Consider the following 21,378-nt stretch of genomic DNA (forward strand, 5'->3'; position numbering starts at 1 on the left):
CTCATCAAGAGTTTCACCATCAGTCTGGTAGTCCACCAGGGCAGCTATCAGCTCAGCCCTAGACTTATCCACAAAGTCTAACTCCCTGGCTTCACAAGCACTCTGGAGAGCCTCCAAGCTCATCCGAGTCAATTTGCCATTTGCAATAGACTCCATTGTTTGTAATGCAGTTATCTTGTACACAACTAAACCTTAATTTAATAAAGTGCAGATATCCTTTGTAAGTGGCACGGTTATACACTGATTCTTAAAACCATAAGCATCCCACCGCTGCCACCAGTGTGAAAGAAGACCGGTGGGGGGTGTCTGTACTTCTGCTCTCTATACGGTAGAAGAGAGGCACAGAGGACCCCAGCCAAGATTCTCTATTACGGTAGCAATGGACGAGCAATCAAGGCCTAGCTTCTCAGGAGGTGATGCAGGCTGGTTCTTAAGTACAGTGTAGTCCCCAAGCCCCCACAAAGGAATGTCCACACACTGTATTGGTTAGAACACAGTCTTTATATAATCAATATTCAAGGTTATGTACACTTATCATAATAACTCACTTTGTACTCAGGAAAATCAACAATGGCAAATATATACAATTCTAAAGTGGTACCACCCTTTGTATTAGATCTCATTAAAGTGCATTAACAATACTGTAACAATGTCACACAGATCAATAGAGTGAAACCAGCAATAGAGAGAGGAGAGAAAATAAGATGGTTGAACAATAGGCAGAATACTGGCCCCTACCACTAGACACAGTTCTGTGTGGAGATCCCCCCACCTGGGCAACCTGTAAAATAAAGGTATAGCACAAGCCCAGTCCATATATTGTTCTGCAAGTCTTATTCCCTCCTATAATGTTTTTACCCCCCCAATGTACCTGGTGGAGTCGAGTCCTTCGAAGAGGCGTCGACAGATCCTTCTTGAGCGACCCCCTTTCAAGCGGGAGTCACGGATCGTCGAGAGGCGTCGAGAAACGTCGAGGAACTCGGCGTTCGGCGACGGGGAATCGACGGCCCTTCTTGAATGCCTTCCCTTTCAAGCGGAAGACAAGGGCGTCGAACGTCCATCGACAAACAGGGTAGAACGGCGTCGATGAGGCGGCAGCTTTGTCCGAGCGGTGCTCGTCGGCGTCGGAGCGTCGGCGTCCTGCAAGGCAGAGGCGTGCGGGGCACCTCGGTGACAATAGTTCTGGACCGCAAAGATTGTGGAGACGGAGGCCCAGCAAGGGCGTCGAGTCGTTCGAGTCTTTGTGATCTTCGGGTGGCGGGAAACCCACCGGCAGGTTTCTCCTCGGCGCGTTGGTCGTCCTCGACTTTCTCCGGCCGGATAAAGCGGTCGACGGTGCGGACGAGGGAGTCCTTCGATTCGAATGTTCTTAGGCAAAGGAGCGGGCGGCTCCGGTCGTCGGCGGCACGGCGTCAAGTGGTTCCCACGGCTGGGCAACACAACTTCGACGGGCCTCCAGTGGTTACACAAACCTGCGAACCCTGGTCGACGGCGATGGACTTCGACGGCGGCGATGTCCGGGTGCTTCACTTCGATCTCCTCGGCGGTCCCGTCTCGGGTCGGCAGCCTTTCAAGGGTCTGTCTTCCAGGGCGCTTCGGCGAAGATGGAGCGGTGCTCGATGGTCCCTGGGAGCACGGGAAGAGGGCGCCTTACCAGGTCCTCTCTCGGGTCAGTCTTCGACGATCTCGGCAGCCTTCGGATCAGTCGAAGCAAATGCCACAGCAAGTCTTCTTCTTCCAGCTGGACGTCGAGGATCAGCAGTTCCAGTTACTCTTAGAGTGGAGACTCAACTCCAGAACGCTTCTGAACGCTTTTGAACGTTCCTGAACAACTACCAGTGGTGAGAGGTCCCCAGATATACTATTCTGCCTCTCATCCACACTGCTGGCACACACTCAGCAGCCAATCATACAGAAGGGCATTCATGCAGTCAGTCAGCCAATCAGGCACGCAGTGCATTCAGGCCACACTCCTCCCTTTCAGACACTCACAACAAGGAATGTGGATTGGGACAAGTACCACACTGCATTCAGGCCAGTTTCGGGCAGGGCTGTCTCAGTCTTTGTCTCTCATGCCAGAAACCAGACAACCACAACAAGGAGTGTATATTGGTCACACACTCCATTCACCCAGGTCCCACCCACAGGAGGTACCCACAACATACAGTCACTGGGAAGGCTCCAGTCAGTCTAGCTGGGCCTTCACAACAACACCATATATGGAACTTCCACCCAACAGCCAGTCAGGGGGAAGGGACAGAGGCAGGGCTTCCCAGGACTTTGGGAAAACAAGATAACAGGCAATAGAAAGCAAGAGGCCACAGGGGCCATCTTGTTTTCTATCAGGAATCAACTGATCCCAATGGCAGGGCCTGGGTATCCCAAAATGGAGGACACCCAGAGCACCTGTCAAATTCAGCATGGAGCTGCCACCAGCCCATACCCTGCTCTGTGGGCCACCCACAGGTGCCCAAAAACATACACTAGGGGCACAGGGTTGTACCCCTACCCATGGGTGCCATAAGGGTATCCCATGGGTCTGTTCACCAAACCAAAAGAGAGAACTGCACTGCCAGGAGTCCCACATGGACTCCTGGGCAGAAAACATGACAGAACACACGATAAAAAGCAGTAAAGGACAAGGATTCAGAGGCACTGTCCCTCTGATGCATTTCCAGCATCACACTCACCATCCTACTAACTCACCCCACCAAAAACGAGAGGTATGTAGGAGCAGACCCAGGCGACAATCTGGGCACAAGGACAATCTGAATCTCAGCAGGACACCCAACACTGCCCAAATAGAAATAATGTGGTACTCGACCCCCGGACTCAAACCCTGGCAATCTGCGCTCCCCACCATGCCGTTCCCTCCCTTCATGATAATGTGATGAGGCTCTCGACCCTCCTATTTACTTTCCACCAGAGGCATTGCTAGGGGTGGGGAGGATCTTAGGGGGCTATAGCCCAAGGTCTTGGTTGTAGTCCTGGATAGAAGCTCAGAGACTGCAACCAAAAGGCTAGCTTGCCCCGAGTCCGACAGTCCCGACATTACCGTAGCCCCGGATCTTTTCCAAACCTAGCAACACCCCTGCTTTCCACCCTCCCACACTCGGAGACGCTAGGGGACCCAGTCGCCGGTGCCATTTCTACCCGTACCCTGATTCTCCAGAGGACCACCCAGCAAGACCAACATGGAATTGGATTTCCAGGAGGGCTCTGTCACTCAGCACCTCTTTTCTTTGCTAATCAAATGCCCCTCCCACGGGGATCAGAAGAGGGGCCGATGCTTGTTCCGTTTCTCCGGATCCTATGGTTGCAGAAGCCCCCCTCCCCCCGGGTGATGCTACCTTTTCGTTCCCCTCTTGGTCTTGTTCGGGCAGCCCCTCCCGCAGAGCAGAAGCCATCCAGACACTTGGGATGTCTTTTCCCCTCCCCGCTTAAGAGAAGGGAACGGCAATTTATTTTCATTCTAACTCAGAATGAACACACATTGTGTGCCATTCTGTCCATTAAAGTAATTTCAAATTAATAAGGCCGGATTTTAAAAATAAAGCCCAAAGGTGAGTTTACAACACAAATATCAGCAGCTGCTTGAGATTGGAAACTCAGAGTTAGAAAAGGAAGTTGCCCCAGCCATCATTTTACTGGCCTGGACATGCGACACGTGGCTCAGGGGGTGACCCAGAACCCTCAATGACTGTTTTGCTTTTAAAGTCAATGGTTGCCAACACATGCCTCAATACAGGCTGTAGAGTTGATGTCTCTAAGATGAAAGCCTCACATAGAGAAAGTTCCTGTTCATAAAACAGTGCAGCCCTGAGCAAACAGGGTTAAATATTAAGCAGACACCCGGGTCACCCAGATAGCCATCGTCCTTATGATGGGCAAGCCTCGGTGTGCCATAGAGAACCGAGCTACATTTCTACTACCTAAAGCAAGCCCCTTTGTAGCATATGAGCGACAGCCTGTAAGAGGGATTGCCTCCTTCTCTGCATATCAGAGGGGCACTGCCCTGATTAGGAGCACTGTAGTAACGTGCTAACATGACAGACCCTGGACACAAGGGCCCACCCTGGTCGACCCCTGCAGCATTCGATACAGTCCCGCACAACACCTGTGCCACTCGCATGGACTTCAACCTCGCCAACGGTCACCAGCTCATCCAGATTGGCACAAACAGATGCCAACGTCGCCCTGCCATAGTGCTCTTGCCCTTAGTCTCCAGCACCTACCAGTAATCTGTAGGCAGAGGACAATCAGTCTCCCTAAGGGTCAGCACTTTGAACAAAACACAGCAGAGGGGCACCGGAAAGCAGAGAGTGAGTATGGAAGCAGTAACACAGACTGTCCATGGGGTTTCCGGGGTTCGCTGGTGAGCTCCGCGTAGGGACCATTGTCAGAAGGTTAAAGTGGCATAGACACCAAGGCTGGTCCATCAGAGCCGGAGGAGGGAGGAGAAAACCAGGGCTTTACTCAAGCTGGGAAACAACAGGGCCGGATGGTGAAAGACTGGAGGCCCATGGCCAGGAGGAGGGAGGAGAACACCAGGGCTTTACTCAAGCTGGGAAACAGCAGGGCCAGTGCATGTAAGTCTGGAGGCCCATGGCCAAGAGGAGGGAGGAGAAAACCAGGGCTTTTACTAAAGCTGGGAAACAGCAGGGCCAGATGGTTAAAGACTGGAAACTGTAGGATATTTTGTGTAAATGTGGGGTTTGGTGGTATTTTCTTACTGTCAAAATATGAGTGGCTATTTGGTGGTAAATTATCCTTGGATTTAAATTGGGTTTGGCCTCATATCATTCTAGTGACCATACCTTGGTATATTATATTGGGGAATCTAGTAATATATATTATTTGCGGTATTTAGTGGTGATATATTGTTTGCAGTATTTAGTGGTGAACATAGTTTTCTTCCCTATATTATGACCCCATCATAAACAAAACCTTCCTTTCTATTAGAATATCTCCCACTGATCTATAGAGAGCCTTGGACCAATGCATATGATGGAAAGCCAACAATTATATATAGAGCGCCACCTACAGTTTGTGGCCGGTATCACTGGCTTATCTACACCAGCGATCTATGCGCTCGTAGGCATTACTGGCACATGGACCTCCAGCAATCTATATATTATATTAGATTCCCTCCAAACAACATGCAAGGAGGACACACACACACACACCTGTTTTATCACTGAATATGATCAGCTTATTCTGGGTTGTTATTCTATCTGCATGGGCAAATTGACAAATGTACTACCAAAGAGAATGAATCTCCCCTGTGTTTTCATGTAAAGTCCAAAATACAAAAATGACACCAACAATTTGTTTTTATATTCTTATTATATTATATACAAATAATTCACAATTATCAGTTCTTACCGTGGACATTGCACCATCATATGTAACAAAAGAACAAGAAACAGAGCAAGCAAGCCTTTTAAAATCATGGATTGATTTTTAACATTCTAAACCTGACAAAGTAAAATGCAGGGGATTTCCTTTGCTATCCTGCCTACACAACATTCTAATTCAATCAACCATGTGACCGTACACAGTGACCTCACTTAACTTATCTGCTTACCAAAAGTGTTTGTTTGAAGTTCTCCCACACGACCTTGCATCGCTCGTCTCAGAAAGACAGGCCCAGTCGGCACAAACTACTCCTGTAATCTTGGGTGTCTGGAATGCGCAGCGAGAAATTCTCAAGCCAGCGCTCAGTGACACCATGAACTTCTGTCTTCAGAGCCCAGTCAACACAAACTGCCTTCTCTCTGTAAGTTTTCCCATTAGAAAAACTCAGAGCCTTCCCACATTTGATGTGGCATATCTGCAGCCACTTTCTTCCAATTATATTAGCAGAAAATGTGTTCTACTACCACCTTCATGTTCCAAACAATGAGAGCTTCAGAGCATAATAACTGTATCTCTTTGGTTTCCTGTTGCCTTCCTCTCTGCTTTCTGCACTAACACAGAAAGAGAAAAGGAAAAAAAAATGCCAGTGCACATTTAAAAACGAATTCCAAAATATGTATTTTCACCTCATTTTGAACATGAGACTACATTATAATGTTAAGTGAGTTAGAGTTAGTGTTTAGTAAATGTTAATTAAAGTTAGTCAGTTATATAAATATTTTAGTCTTCTATGTATGAGGTATTCAAGAGAAAAAAAAAGGGTGCACTTTATTCTCTGCAGTTTCACATTGGGCTTTTGCTGTGTTATGAATTATGTACCTTGCATGTCATCAACAACATATTCACATGTTATATTGGCAACACAAAAATAACTATATGCGTGTGCCACATTATTTCTGGCAACAACAAAAAAATGCCATCACACTTAGTAAAGTGCTATATAGTCTTATAAAGCGCTATATATATATTACTACATCTTCCCTCCTTTTCTGACAATTTGGCAGTACTCAAATCCACAATTGGAGGAAACCCAAATGTGTGCTTCTCTTTTTCTTTTCATCATAGCAACTCCATAAAATGAACATTTAAATTGTTCATGATAAATCACCGCTCAATCACCATAAAATCAAAAATCATCTCAAATGAGTCCATACATTCTTCGACCATATTGTACACATTTCTTTCCAACTGAAGTGTATATGTGTTCAATTGTTTTTGTTCAATTGTGAAATCAATATTTGAAGTCAATAATAAAATAAAACAAATAAATAAAACAAAGAACTAACAAAATTAATTAAAATTATTAAATAAAATAATAAAGTTTTGGTACTCCATCGCCCATACTTCCAGTCACATAGGGGATAATCTTCTCCACTCAGAATGCTGCAGAGTCAAGATGTCCTGATCATTGGCCTTTATCATCTGGTTCATTTGGTGAAATTCTTTCATTCTGGCACTCTTGGATGGTTTTCCAGAGAAGTCATCTCTTTTGGCGTCCCGGTTACTTTGTCTTCACCTCCATATTTCGATCTAAGGCATTACTTGATCTTCATCCTGTGGACTCCATGACTCCATCATCTCTCGTGTCCTCCAGTCCTGCGACCTCCAACCCAAAATGTCTATTAGTCATTCTAAATCAAATAGAAAAGAGACATTAAGTGCATAGCACAATACCAACTTCACCCTTTTTGCCAAAAAAAAAAATATATATAGTCCAAAACATTTCACCCTTTTTCTTTTCGTTTCTGAAACTAAGCACATGTTAGAGAGAAAACAAACGTATACACAAAACATCATTATACATTAAATATATTTCAACATTGTATTAAAATAATTCCATCTGCTCCAGCCCCTTTTGTCAATGTTTACCATATATGGTATTTTCATCTACTTTTACTACTAATAATTCCATAACTATGTATATTTTTTTATGATGTGGGGTACTATGAACACAGTCCCCGTGTCTTCCCTTCCTTGTCTCCAGGATACTTAAGCTGTTTCTACTTGCTCAAGCCTCCTTACTTCATGTTTGGGATGATAGGGCTTAATTTGGTTAACATGAAAAAACTGCTCTGTTACCGTTTCACCCTCTGTCTTCAATAGTTTGTACACCACTGGAGACAACGCATGTACAATTTGAAAAGGCCCTTGCCAGGCCGCCAGAAATTTAGAATTTTTCTGTTTACCTTTTCCAAAATGAAATTTATATACCTGTTGCTTTGGCAGGAATTGATCTGATTGCCATCAAAACCAGGGGTAAATGTAAATCCCAGCAGGAACCTGCCTCTGCTACAAACCTCTTTAATATCTCCACAACAGACCTGTTGCAACATTCAATATTCCCAGAAGAGGCGTGTCTTTATGCAATATGCAGTTTTCTTTTCACGCCCAGTATCTGCCATACCTTACTCATTAAAGCGCTTGTAAAATGACTTCCTCTACCTGATTCTATTCTTTGTGGCAACCCAAATCTTGAAGATATATGATTTACCAGTAATGTAGCTGCGGTTTGCGCACTACAATCTGGTGTAGGAATACACTCAATCCATTTTGACATCAAACAAACCACGCTCAAAATATAACGGTTCCCCCTGCTCGACCTTTTTACAGGCCCTACATAGTATATTTGCAAATCTGACCATGGAAGGGTTATGCCTTTTTCATCAGTGGGGCTCTATGCATTGGTGAAGCGGGTTTAAATTGGGCACATACTAGACATCCCATACTATATAATTCCACATCTTGGGACATATGTGGCCAGTAAGCATAATCTTTTAGTATTTCCAATGTCTTCTGTGAACCTCTGTGACCTGCAGTTATGGCATCATGTGCATGGTGCAGCATTAACCCTCTGAATGAAAGGGGCACCACCCACTGTATTTGTCCTGTTATGGACTCTCTAATCATGAGTCCATCCTGTAGTCTGATTCGTTTTTTATTCTTTAATAGCACCCTCAACTCTTCTTTTCCCGTACAATCATTTTCAGTTAAAGGATTTTGTTCGGGGTCCATTAAATGATTATAATAGATCCCCAATATTGGATCATCTTTTTGCGTCTTAATCAGATCTTGATCTGGTGTATCATAAATCCATTGTACTGCTGGTTGTTCTACCTCTTTCGGAGCCTTAGACCGTGTAACTGCATCAATCTGTATTTCACCAATTAAGTGTTTAATAGGGAGCAATTCTCCCATCCCAGCCCCAATTTTGGCTAAATTGTCTGCTTTATCATTTCCCTCCTTATCTTCTCCTGGCGTTTTTAAATGTCCACGAATTTTCCTCCAATATATTGTTAAATCATTCTCTGACACTAATTTGTCTATGGCTTGTATCGATTGTCCATGTTTAAGTGGCTTTTTATTGTACGTAATCATGCGTCTTGCTTTCCAGCCAGGCAAATACTCCACAAAGCTATTTCGTGCATAATCAGAATCAGTCACCAGGACAATTTCACTGAATTCATTATCAACTGCAGTCGTAATTGCTTTATAAATGCTAGCCAATTCCGATACCTGACTACTAGAACCCCTTTTTCTCATCCCTATACTAGGAATGTCTTCACATTTCAACCAGACATTTCCTATTCCTGATACCAATTGTTTATTACTGTCATTTTCAATGTGAAAGGCACAACCGTCAACATATACAGTTGGCAAATTCTTGCATGTCTTTTCATCAAAAGCTTTGTGTGGTGATTGTTCAAACTCCTCCAAGCTAGATTCCACCTCTACTTCGTTTGATACATGTCCAGCTGCAGAGTCATGTAGATCTGCCAATCCTTGAGCAACTGAGCTCTTTTTTATTTTGGCCATACCTCACTTCTACAGGAAGGCCTTGCAATGCCAATGTCCATGAAGTAATTCTGGACTGTGCTAGGTTGCCTGACCTAATCCTTTTACTCTCTAAAAACTGCAATGGTTGATGGTTTGTCTCAATGATTACCTTTTCTCCCAGAACAATGGGGCGGAAATGCTGTAACACCCACACAGTGGTCAAAAGGGCCTTTTCACATTCACTGAATTTAATTTCAACTTGAGAAAATGCCTTACTTGCATAATTAATGATTTTGTGATTCAAATCATGTTGTTGAGATAACACTGCTGACATACATTGTTCAGTGAAACCTATCTCTATAAATAAATCCCTGTTTTCTATGGGGTATGCTACACATGGTGCCTTTATGCAACATTCCTTTAATTTAGCAACTGACTCTGCTTGCTCCTTTTCCCATTTCAAGGGTGTGTTCAACTTCAATAGTTTAGTTAATGGTTGAGAAATTTCAGCATCATTTTCAATACATTTCCTGTTATATTCTGTCATTCCTAATAAACTTTTTAAACCTTTCACATTTCTAGGGTCTTTTAATTTCTGTATGGCCTCCACCTTTTTCTTTTGTGGGTTAAGTCCATGTTCAGTCACTTCATGGCCTAGAAAATTCACTCTTACAAACACCACAATCTTGCCTTCGCCTTGATGGTACTCACGGGTCTTCGGGTTCAATGGTAGTCTTGGAGAGGTAAGAGGTGTCCCCCCGGAAGTCCAGAGACCATAAAACTGTGCTCTGTGTGACCAGGGGGCTACCCCCTGGGAAACCCTTGTGGGGAAGAAAACCCAGATTCAGATGTGAGAAGGAAGTCCAATCAAGAAGAATATCAATCTTCCACGTGAAGTAGCAAAGATTAGCAGCAAGGGTATCCAGTAGAATAGGAGGCCAATGGAAAAGGTTATCGATCTTCACGTGGAGGAACGAAGATTGGCAGCAGGGTTATTCGGAATTGAGGAGTCCAATGGAAGAGGAAAATACAGGACTGGACAGAGAAATGGTAAGGTAAGTGGATAAACGTCAGGTAGGAAGGAGAGTGGAGATGAGAAAAGAAGGCAAGCGTGAGGTAGCACGGAGAGCCAAGATCGGCGAAGAAATGCAGCCAGAAGGAAGGTAGGGGAGACGATCTCCGTGCAGAGTGCGAGGAGAAAAAGTGTAGAATGAAAAATAGCTGATAGTTAGAAATGAGTCGAAAGCGGCAGAACACCGAAAAGTAGAAGGGAGCCGAGGGCGGAGCAAGCGGCACGAAGCCGAAAGTAGAAGGGAGCTGAAAGCAGCAGAACGGGCAAGTCTCCGGAGGCAGAGACGCCGTGAGCAAGGTTAACAGCGAAAAGCAACAAATGAGTAAGGAAAACCTTTGGAAAGGTTAAAGAGGGAGCGTAGCTAGCGGAGCAATGCTAAACGTAGCAGTAGAGTAGCAATGCAGTTACCTGTCAGTTCTTGGGGCTTAAGTATGAATGAATGGTAAACAGCGTGCTTCTCGGAAGCACTTAGACTAGACCTGAAATGTTAGTAAGTGGTAACACTGTCAAGCAGGCGCCATCTTGGATTCCACTGAGAATATCGCAGATTATGCATCTTCCAGTGTCTCCATAGGCTTCTAGGATTTCTTCTGACATTCACCTTTTTCTTGCACCATTGTGCTTTCTGTAAAGATACTTTGGCACCCGCCTGTTGCAATTGGCCAAGAACATATCTAATTTCATCAAAATGGCTTTTTATGTTTTCGTTTTTTATTAGGACATCATCCACATAAACTATAGTTCCTCTTTCCGCTGCATCAGGCATAGCCTTTCTCAAAAATATGCCAAATTCACTCCCACTATTGACGTACCCGAATGGTGTTCTAGCCCATGTGTATTGCATCTTATAAAATGAAAATGAAAACAAATTCTGAATATCCTCTGCCAGTGGCACACGCCAATATCCAGATGTGAGATCAAATGTATTAAACACCATGTACCTGAGCAAGGCCTTGATCAATGAATGGCAGTTTCCATCTGGACACTGGCACTCTTTTATTTAACTCTCTCAAGTCTGCACACAGACGCCATTGACCATTTGGCTTTAACACACCCAAAATAGGAGTGTTGGATGTACTATGAATGGGCCTGATAATTCCCAGAGACTCCAAGTTTTTGATTATTTCTGCCAATGACTCTAAACATGCCAGCGGTAATCTATATTGGCACACAAATAATGGTTTCTACCACACCCCTCCGGTAATGTGGCACCATGTAAATTAGTTAGGCCGCAATCATACGCATCTTTAGCAAAAAACATCTTTAAATTCCATAAATATTTTCCTCAATTCATTTTTATCCTCGTCGCTATCACATGCATCTGCTAACAAAATCTGCCCTTCTACCATGCTTTAGAATTCTGGGAAATCCTCCAGTGGAGGAAGCTCTGTGCTTTCTTCCAACTTTGTGGCTGTGTCTCTCTGTAAAGCTGCTACATTTAAATATTTTGGCATATCAGCCTCCATTTGAATGTGCTGATTTTCTATTTCATTTTCATTTAAGTCAAATACTATACAATTCTCTTGGTGACAGCACACTGTCTCATTTAAATCATAAGGGTACACAGATTGAATTTTAAAGATCCCTTTGGGCTGCTAATCCAGATATTCTGGCAACACACCCTGTGCATCTACATATCTCTCAAGAATATTTCCAATTACCATGTTATTGAAATCTGCGGTATAATGGGATTTTGTATGGCCATTCCTAATGAAGAATTTTCCTCTAAATGAATATCCTGATGGCCTTCATTATTCACCATAATTTTGACAGATCCTTCTCCAACATCAATCAATGGGGTGTATTCATAATCAAGGTCTTGTTGCTTCATGGACTCATTTAAGCACACAAATGCATCAGAATCTTTCATTTACTGTCCATTCTTGCACTTTAGCGTTATTGCAACCTGCTTGGTGAATGCAGGAATAGTAGTATCCTTCCTCACCTGTAATTCAATTGCCCATGTAAAAATCATTTTATGTTCCACTCACTATCCACACATTATGGTAGATGGTTTTCTGCCCAATATTAATCTTCACCATGCATCTTCCTGTAATTCGGTTTTCAAAGTCTGAATTGTCCAAACCAGCGACATATTGGTTTTTAATTCTAAATTGTGGGATCTCCTCCCTCTCTATTATTTTCTGCAGTAATTTCTCATTAATAAAGCTCCTTTCCTTTTCAAGCGCTAAGGTGGCTTTTATCACTTTAGAATGGTCATTTATACCAATGTGAACCCATGGTTGCTCATCTTCCATGTGTTTTTCAGCAAGAGTGGTAATGTGTTTTTCTGTGTCTGTATTAGGAATAGTATTCTGTTTGCATTTCTTCTCTTTTAAATAGAAGTGCAATGTGTGCTCATCTATTTCAGTTTGGCATTTCTTCCTAGGATCCAAATAAATCTGCACAGATTGTTTTTTCTTTTTCCTTTTGCATTTTATCCTGACACATCAAAATGACAGTAACGCTAGATACACATCTGGCATTCATTTATACTGCTGGTTTGTGATTTTATTTTCTTAGGTCTCAATGCTTTTTTGGTTAAGGACCACAGTACTCAATTCACCCCATCTATGAGAGGAGACAATCTTTTCAGGTAATCTATCCCCATCATAAATGGAATTTCACAAATAGATGTGATCAATACTTCCTGTTTCATCCTATGTTTTCCTATGTTTATGTCAACCTCAGTGACAACCACAATTGGTACCTCCTCACCATTAAAATTATGTACTGGGCCTTCACTCTGCCTCAATGTGATCTGATTCTGTGGAGATCTCCCTTCATTGATACTTTCTACCAACTCTTTGGACATAATTGGGGCCTGTGCGCCTGTGTCAATCATTACGAACGTACTGCATTTTTCTTCCACAGTGATAGGAGCATACTACCTGTCTTCAACTTCCTCTAATACACACAAAAAGTGTGAATTCTTACTGATTTCAGGATTCACCTTTTTCACTTTTGGCTAAGCACATTGGTAAATGGAAAGATATTTTTTCCTCCTTTCTGTCCATTTGTGTGTGAGAAATCTTACTAATTTCCCCATATTCAGGGGTCCTTTGGAGTGTGGCCACTGTTCGCCCTTCCATCCGTCGATCATCAGAGTTCACACTACAATCCTCCAACTGAATATGCGTAGAAACATTACTTGGTGATTTGTCATTTTCTAATTCTGGCCATTTGTGTATATTTGGCATAATACCAATCTTTTGAACTTCCTCAAACATCTGTGGCTCAAAGAACTTTTCAGGTGATTGATCTGTACCCTCATTTTGAGTATTTATTTTCTCTGCCTTTATTTGGTTAGTGTTTTGATTGTCTAGGGAAAGCGTTCTAGCATCCCTACTTACTCCTTGTTCAATTGTATTACCCATGCATGATTTATCTTTCTTAAATCTGTCCCTTTGTTCTTTTTGAATTTCAGGTTTTCCTTTTTTATTTGTACAAATCTCCAACGTTTGATTTAACTCTAGGATAAACCGGACTTCTTTTTTAGATGTATTTGCAATTTCTGTCACATGTTTATTTGCTGGTATTTTCATTTTTAAATCATTAGACATCTCAGAGTCATTATGCAAAATCAAATCAGGGCACTCTGTTTTCTTAGCATTGCAGGTGTCATTAAGATTTAGTCACTTATTATCGGAAAGCACCCGGTCATTGCTATGGCCTTCTGCCCCCTCCTTTGATGACTGTTTTTGTGCCGTACATAGTTTTCTTATTTGTTCAGTCAACATTTTCACTTGGGCCTCGAGACACTGGAATCTTTCCATTTCTCTAGAATCTTCTCTCTGTGGCCTCGGTCGAAATTTGTTGTTTTCCCCCTGATTGAATCTATTCTGATATCTCTCAGGAGAGTGATTTCTATTGGGATTGTTTCTGAACTCTTGATTTGTATGTGGAGGATAGCGGGGTGCACTCATCCTTTGGTTGTAGTCCCCTGGTGGTGGTGATTCATTGTATTGACATGGGGCATAATTCATATTCTGCCTCATGTCCTGTCTCTTATTTTGTAAGTATTGTCCCCTATGCTGATTCCCATTTTCAGTAAATCGATCCACATACCGGCATCTGTCCTGATTGACATATATCATGGTGTTAGGGTCAAATCTGCTCTGTGTCCCCAATGTCTGGTAGGCACCATTATTTATTGTATCCTGGCCTTGTCTCTGATTATTGTTCATACCTGACATATCAGGCCGATATCCTGCCCGGGGCCTGTCTCCTAAGTACCTAGGGCTAATGTAGCTCTCCCTACTACTAGGGTCATGTGATTGAAACATTGGTGCAGGGAGTGGCAATCTCTGTTGATTGCCCCTTTGTTCATGTGTCACATTGTTTTTACCTGGACTTTGAGCAGACACAAATGACATTTTGGCTGACCTCAGTTCCATCACTGTTGCTGAGGATTCTTTAGATTTTGGTCTAGTGTCTTTGATTTTATCACTTTCTCTACCCTGACAATAGAGTACTTCATATAGTTTTGTACTTTGGTGTACAGTCCATTCAAGGGACTTGTCACGGTCAAATTCATGGACTAACTGTGATATGATGTCTTTCTGTAGCCCATAGAAATAGGCAGTTTTAAACTCATTGGAATTGGGGTCAAAAGATACATCAAAGCGAGAAAAGCTCTTTTTAATTCTTGCAAAAATTGGCGAGGGGACGTATTAGGCCCAGCAGTAATCGTATATGCCACCTTTTTTGCCTCTTGTAATGATTGGAAAGGAGAAAAATGACATCTAATCTCTTTTTGAAACTCTGCCCATGTCTTGTTCTGCTGTTCATTTAATCCTCTAATGATACTGGCTGTTGGAGCGTCCGGAGTTAAGTGAAAGTATTGTCTGTATTGTTCCTTAGGTATCTGGAGGGCTCTAAATATATCGTGCATCGCTTCTAAGTGGTCCTCTATACAGCACTCCCCTCCTTTTTTAAATGGTTTGAACAGAGCCTTGATTGATTTCATTATTTTTATGGGGCTACTCGTTGCTATGTGTGGAATTGCACTACTTTGTGATTCAACCCCGATTCCAGGTGTATGGGATTGGTGGCGGCCCCCAATGGGTGTAACAAATCCCCAAGAGCACTGCAACCACGTTCACTCACCGGCCCAGTCACTGGGGCACTAGCTCTTTGGGTAGAAATAGAATTCACCTGAACTCCATTGAATGTGGTGCCCTGTTGACTGTCCTGGGACCTGGAAATGCATATTTGCTGTTCCAAATCCTTGCACTTTTTAAGGAGCCCATCTGCCTCCTTATGCAAATAATTGTTTTCATCACCCATCTTATTAATTACCTCTTGCATAACGCTCATTTGCATTTGACATTTATTGAATTCTTTGTTTCTCTTGTCTCTTTCTTGAAACATTTTAACCATTTCCTGTTTGGCATTTTGGAGATTGCTTTCTTTCTCAAAATGTTCTTTTTGCAAAACCTGCATTTCCAAAACAACTTCATCTTTATCTTGTCTAATATGATCTATCAACGCTTTCAAGTGTTTTAATTCTTGCTCACTATCCTCAAACTGTTTCTTGCTTTCAGAGACAATTGAGTGTCGAGATTTTTATATTTTGACTGCATGTCCTTTTGACATACCTCCAATTCTGCTCTTACCTTTTCCTCTTTTCACTTGCTACATCCAGATCAGCTTTTAACCTGCTAATCGGCTTGGTATCATTTTCTTGCATTCGCAGGGATCTATTCAGGATAAACCATGTCTTGGCGCATAGCCGTATCAGACAATCTTTCTCTGCATGTTTATCAGCTGCATTTAGTAGTCTCAAAAGGCAGACCTGAATTATGCTGCCTTATGCAAAAATGCTGTCTAATGTTTCTTTCTGTACTTCACCATAGATGCGGTCATGTCATTCTGTGGCATTATTTGATGACCATGTCCCATGTGCATATAGCTTTGCCTCTAGATATTGCACTAGCTCTGGGAATGTGGCCTCCATTTGAGACATTCTGAAATACACTTCTAGTGTCACACTGCTCTCATAAAATGGGTTCCGTCTAATGCACGTATGGTGGTGTGAGACACACTTGCCACGTCCAGTAGGTACTCTACAGCCACTTTCCCGGCCGACCCGCCATATATGTAGGATATTTTGTGTAAATTTGGAGTTTGGCGGTATTTTCCTACCGCCAAGATATGAGCAGAAGTTTGGTGGTAAATTATCCTTGCATTTAGATTGGGTTTGGCCTCATATCATTCTAGTGACCTTACCTTGCTATATTAAACTGGAGAATCTATTCTTGTGGTATTTTGTGGTGGTATGTGGTTTGTGGTATTTAGTGGTGAGCATAGTTTTCTTCCCTATATTATGACCCCATCATAAACAAAACCTTCCTTTCTGTTAGAATATCTACCAGTGATCTATAGAGAGCCTTGGATTTATGCATATGATGGAAACCCAACAATTGTATATAGAGCGCCACCTACAGTTTGTGGCCGGTATCACTGGTTCATCTACACCAGCGATCTATGCACCCGTAGGCATTACTGGCTCATGGACCTCCAGCAATCTATATATTATATTAGATTCCCTCCAAACAACATGCAAGGAGGACACACACACACACACACACACCTGTTTTATCACTGAATATGATCAGCTTATTCTGGGTTGTTATTCTATCTGCATGGGCAAATTGACAAATGTACTACCAAAGAGAATGAACCTCCCCTGTGTCCTCATATAAAGTCCCAAATGCAAAAATGACAATAACAATTTGTTTTTATATTCTGATTATATTATATACAAATAATTCACAATTATCAGTTCTTACCATGAACATTGCACCATCATCTGTAACAAAAGAACAAGAAACAGAGCAAGCAAGCCTTTTAAAATCATGAATTGATTTTTAACATTCTAAACCTGACGAAGTAAAATGCAGGGGATTTCCTTTGCTATCCTGCCTTCACAACATTCTAATTTAGTCATCCATGCGACCGTACACATTGACCTCTCTTAACATATCTGCTTACCAAAAGTGTTTGAAATGCTCCCACACGACCTTGCATCGCTCGTCTCAGAAAGACAGGCCCAGTCGGCACAAACTACTCCTGTAATATTGGGTGTCTGGAATGCGCGGCGAGAAATTCTCAAGCCAGTTCTCAGTGACACCATGAACTTCTGTCTTCAGAGCCCAGTCAACACGATCTGCCTTCTCTCTGTAAGTTTTCCCATTAGAAAAACTCAGAGCCTTCCCACATTTGATGTGGCATATCTGCAGACACTTTCTTCCAATTATATTAGCAGAAAATGTGTTCTGCTACCACCCTCATGTCCCAAACAATGAGAGCTTCAGAGCATAATAACTGTATCTCTTTGGTTTCCTGTTGCCTTCCTCTCTGCTTTCTGCACTAACACAGAAAGAGAAAAGGAAAAAAAATGCCAATGCACATTTAAAAACAAATTCCAAAATATGTATTTTCACCTCATTTTGAACATGAGACTGCATTATAATGTTAAGGGAGTTAGAGTTAGTGTTTAGTAAATGTTAATTAAAGTTAGTCAGTTATATAAATAATGTAGTCTTCTATGCATGAGGTATTCAAGAGAAAAAAAAATGGTGCACTTTATTCTCTGCAGTTTCACATTGGGCTTTTGCTGTGTTATGAATTCTGTACCTTGCATGCCACCAACAACATATTCACATGTTATATTGGCAACACGAAAATAACTATATGTGTGTGCCACATTATTGCTGGCAACAACAAAAAAATGCCATCACACTTAGTAAAGCGCTATTTGTTCTTATAAAGCGCTATATATATGACGACAAGACCCATGGCCCAGGAGGAGGGAGAAGAAAACCAGGGCTCTACTAAAGCTGGGAAACAACAGGGACGGATGGTGAAAGACTGGAGACCCATGGCCCAGGAAGAGGGAGGAGAACACGAGGGCTTTACTAAAGCTGGGAAACAGCAGGGCCAGTGCATGAAAGACTGGAGGCCCACGGCCAAAAGGAGGGAGGAGAACACCAGGGCTTTACTCAAGCCTGGAAACAGCAGGGCTGGGTGGTGAAAGACTGGAGGCCCATGGCCAGGAGGAGGGAGGAGAACACCAGGGCTTTACAAAAGCTAGTAAACAGCAGGACCAGTGCATGAAAGACTGGAGTCCCATGGCCAATAGGAGGTGAGAGAACACCTGGGTTTTTCTAAAGCTGGGAAACAACAGGGACGGGTGGTGAAAGACTGGAGACCCATGGCCCAGGAGGAGGGAGGAGAACACCAGGGCTTTACTCTAGCTGGGAAACAACATGGTCGGATGGTGAAAGACTGGAGACCCATGGCCTAGGAGGAGGGAGGAGAACACCAGGGCTTTACTAAAGCTGGGAAACAGCAGGGCCTGAAGGTGAAAGACTGGAGACCCATGGCCAAGGAGGAGGGAGAACACCAGGGCTTTCCTCAAGCTGGGAAACAACAGGGCCAGATGGTGAAAGACTGGAGGCTGATGGCAAGGAGGAGGGAGGAGAACACCAGGGCTTTACTAAAGCTGAGAAACAGCAGGGCCAGTGCATGAAAGACTGGAGGCCCATGGCCAAGAGGAGGGAGGAGAACACCAGGGCTTTACTAAAGCTGAGAAACAGCAGGGCCGGGTGGTGAAAGATTGGAGCCCCATGGCCCGGGAGGAGAACACCAGGGCTTTAATCAAGCTGGGAAACAACAGGGCTGGATGGTGAAAGACTGGAGACCCATGGCCCAGGAGGAGGGAGGAGAAAACCAGTGCTTTACTAAAGCTGGGAAACAACAGGGACGGATGGTGAAAGACTGGAGACCCATGGCCAGGAGGAGGGAGAAGAACACCAGGGCTTTACTAAAGCTGGGAAACAGCAGGGCCAGTGCATGAAAGACTGGAGGCCCATGGCCAGGAGGAGGGAGGAGAACACCAGGGCTTTACTAAAGCTGGGAAACAACAGGGACGGATGGTGAAAGACTGCAGACCCATGGCCCAGGAGGAGGGAGGAGAACACCAGGGCTTTACTAAAGCTGGGAAACAACAGGGACGGATGGTGAAAGACTGGAGACCCATGGCCCAGGAGGAGGGAGCAGAACACCAGGGCTTTACTAAAGCTGGGAAAGAGCAGGGCCAGTGCATGAAAGACTGGAGGCCCATGGCCAAGAGGAGGGAGGAGAACACCAGGGCTTTACTAAAGCTGGGAAACAACAGGGACAGATGGTGAAAGATTGGAGACCCATGGCCCAGGAGGAGGGAGGAGAACAGCAGGGCTTTACTCAAGCTGGGAAACAACAGGGACAGATGGTGAAAGACTGGAAAACCATGGCCATGGAGGAGGGAGGAGAAATCCAAGGCTTTACTCATGCTGGGAAACAACAAGGCTGGAGGGTGAAAGATTGGAGACCCGTGGCTCAGGGGGAGGGAGGAGAACACCAGGGTTTTACCAAAGCTGGGAAACAGCAGGGGCGGATGGTGAAAGACTGGAGTCCCAGGAGGAGGAAGAAGAACACCAGAGCTTTACTCAAGCTGGGAAACAGCAGGGCCGATGTTGAAACACTGGAGACCCATGGCCCAGGAGGAGGAAGGAGAACACCTGGGTTTTTCTAAAGCTGGGAAACAACAGGTACGGGTGGTGAAAGACTGGAGACCCATGGCCCAGGAGGAGGGAGGAGAACACCGGGGCTTTACTCTAGCTGGGAAACAACATGGTCGGATGGTGAAAGACTGGAGACCCATGGCCTAGGAGGAGGGAGGAGAACACCAGGGCTTTACTAAAGCTGGGAAACAGCAGGGCCGGATGGAGAAAGACTGGAGACCCATGGCCAAGGAGGAGGGAGAACACCAGGGCTTTCCTCAAGCTGGGAAACAACAGGGCCAGATGGTGAAAGACTGGAGGCCCATGGCAAGGAGGAGGGAGGAGAACACCAGGGCTTTACTAAAGCTGAGAAACAGCAGGGCCAGTGCATGAAAGACTGGAGGCCCATGGCCAAGAGGAGGGAGGAGAACACCAGGGCTTTACTAAAGCTGAGAAACAGCAGGGCCGGATGGTGAAGGATTGGAGCCCCATGGCCCAGGAGGAGGGAGGAGAACACCAGGGCTTTACTCAAGCTGGGAAACAACAGGGCTGGATGGTGAAAGACTGGAGACCCATGGCCCAGGAGGAGGGAGGAGAAAACCAGGGCTTTACTAAAGCTGGGAAACAACAGGGATGGATGGTGAAAGGCTGGAGACCCATGGCCAGGAGGAGGGAGAAGAACACCAGGGCTTTACTAAAGCTGGGAAACAGCAGGGCCAGTGCATGAAAGACTGGAGGCCCATGGCCAAGAGGAGGGAGGAGAACACCAGGGCTTTACTAAAGCTGGGAAACAACAGGGACGGATGGTGAAAGACTGGAGACCCATGGCCCAGGAGGAGGTAGGAGAACACCAGGGCTTTACTAAAGCTGGGAAACAACAGGGATGGATGGTGAAAGACTGGAGACCCATGGCCCAGGAGGAGGGAGAAGAACACCAGGGCTTTACTAAAGCTGGGAAACAGCAGGGCCAGTGCATGAAAGACTGGAGGCCCATGGTCAAGAGGAGGGAGGAGAACACCAGGGCTTTACTAAAGCTGGTAAACAACAGGGACGGATGTTGAAAGACTGGAGACCCATGGCCCAGGAGGAGGGAGGAGAACACCAGGGCTTTACTAAAGCTGGGAAACAGCAGGGCCGGATGGTGAAAGATTAGAGACCCATGGCCCAGGAGGAGGGAGAACAGCAGGGCTTTACTCAAGCTGGGAAACAACAGGGACAGATGGTGAAAGACTGGAAAACCATGGCCATGGAGGAGGGAGGAGAAATCCAAGGCTTTACTCATGCTAGGAAACAACAGGGCTGGAGGGTGAAAGATTGGAGACCCGTGGCTCAGGGGGAGGGAGGAGAACACCAGGGCTTTACCAAAGCTGGGAAACAGCAGGAGCAGATGGTGAAAGACTGGAGGCCCAGGAGGAGGAAGAAGAACACCAGGGTTTTACTAAAGCTGAAAAACAGCATGGCTAGCTGTTGAAACACTGGAGACCCATGGCCCAGGAGTAGGGAGGAGAAAACCAGGGTTTTACTAAAGCTGGGAAACAACAGGGCCGGATGCTGAAAGACTGGAGG

Source organism: Ambystoma mexicanum, chromosome 13, assembly GCF_040938575.1.
Source record: "Ambystoma mexicanum isolate Mex_15411 chromosome 13, UKY_AmexF1_1, whole genome shotgun sequence".
Taxonomy (NCBI): Eukaryota; Metazoa; Chordata; class Amphibia; order Caudata; family Ambystomatidae; genus Ambystoma; species Ambystoma mexicanum.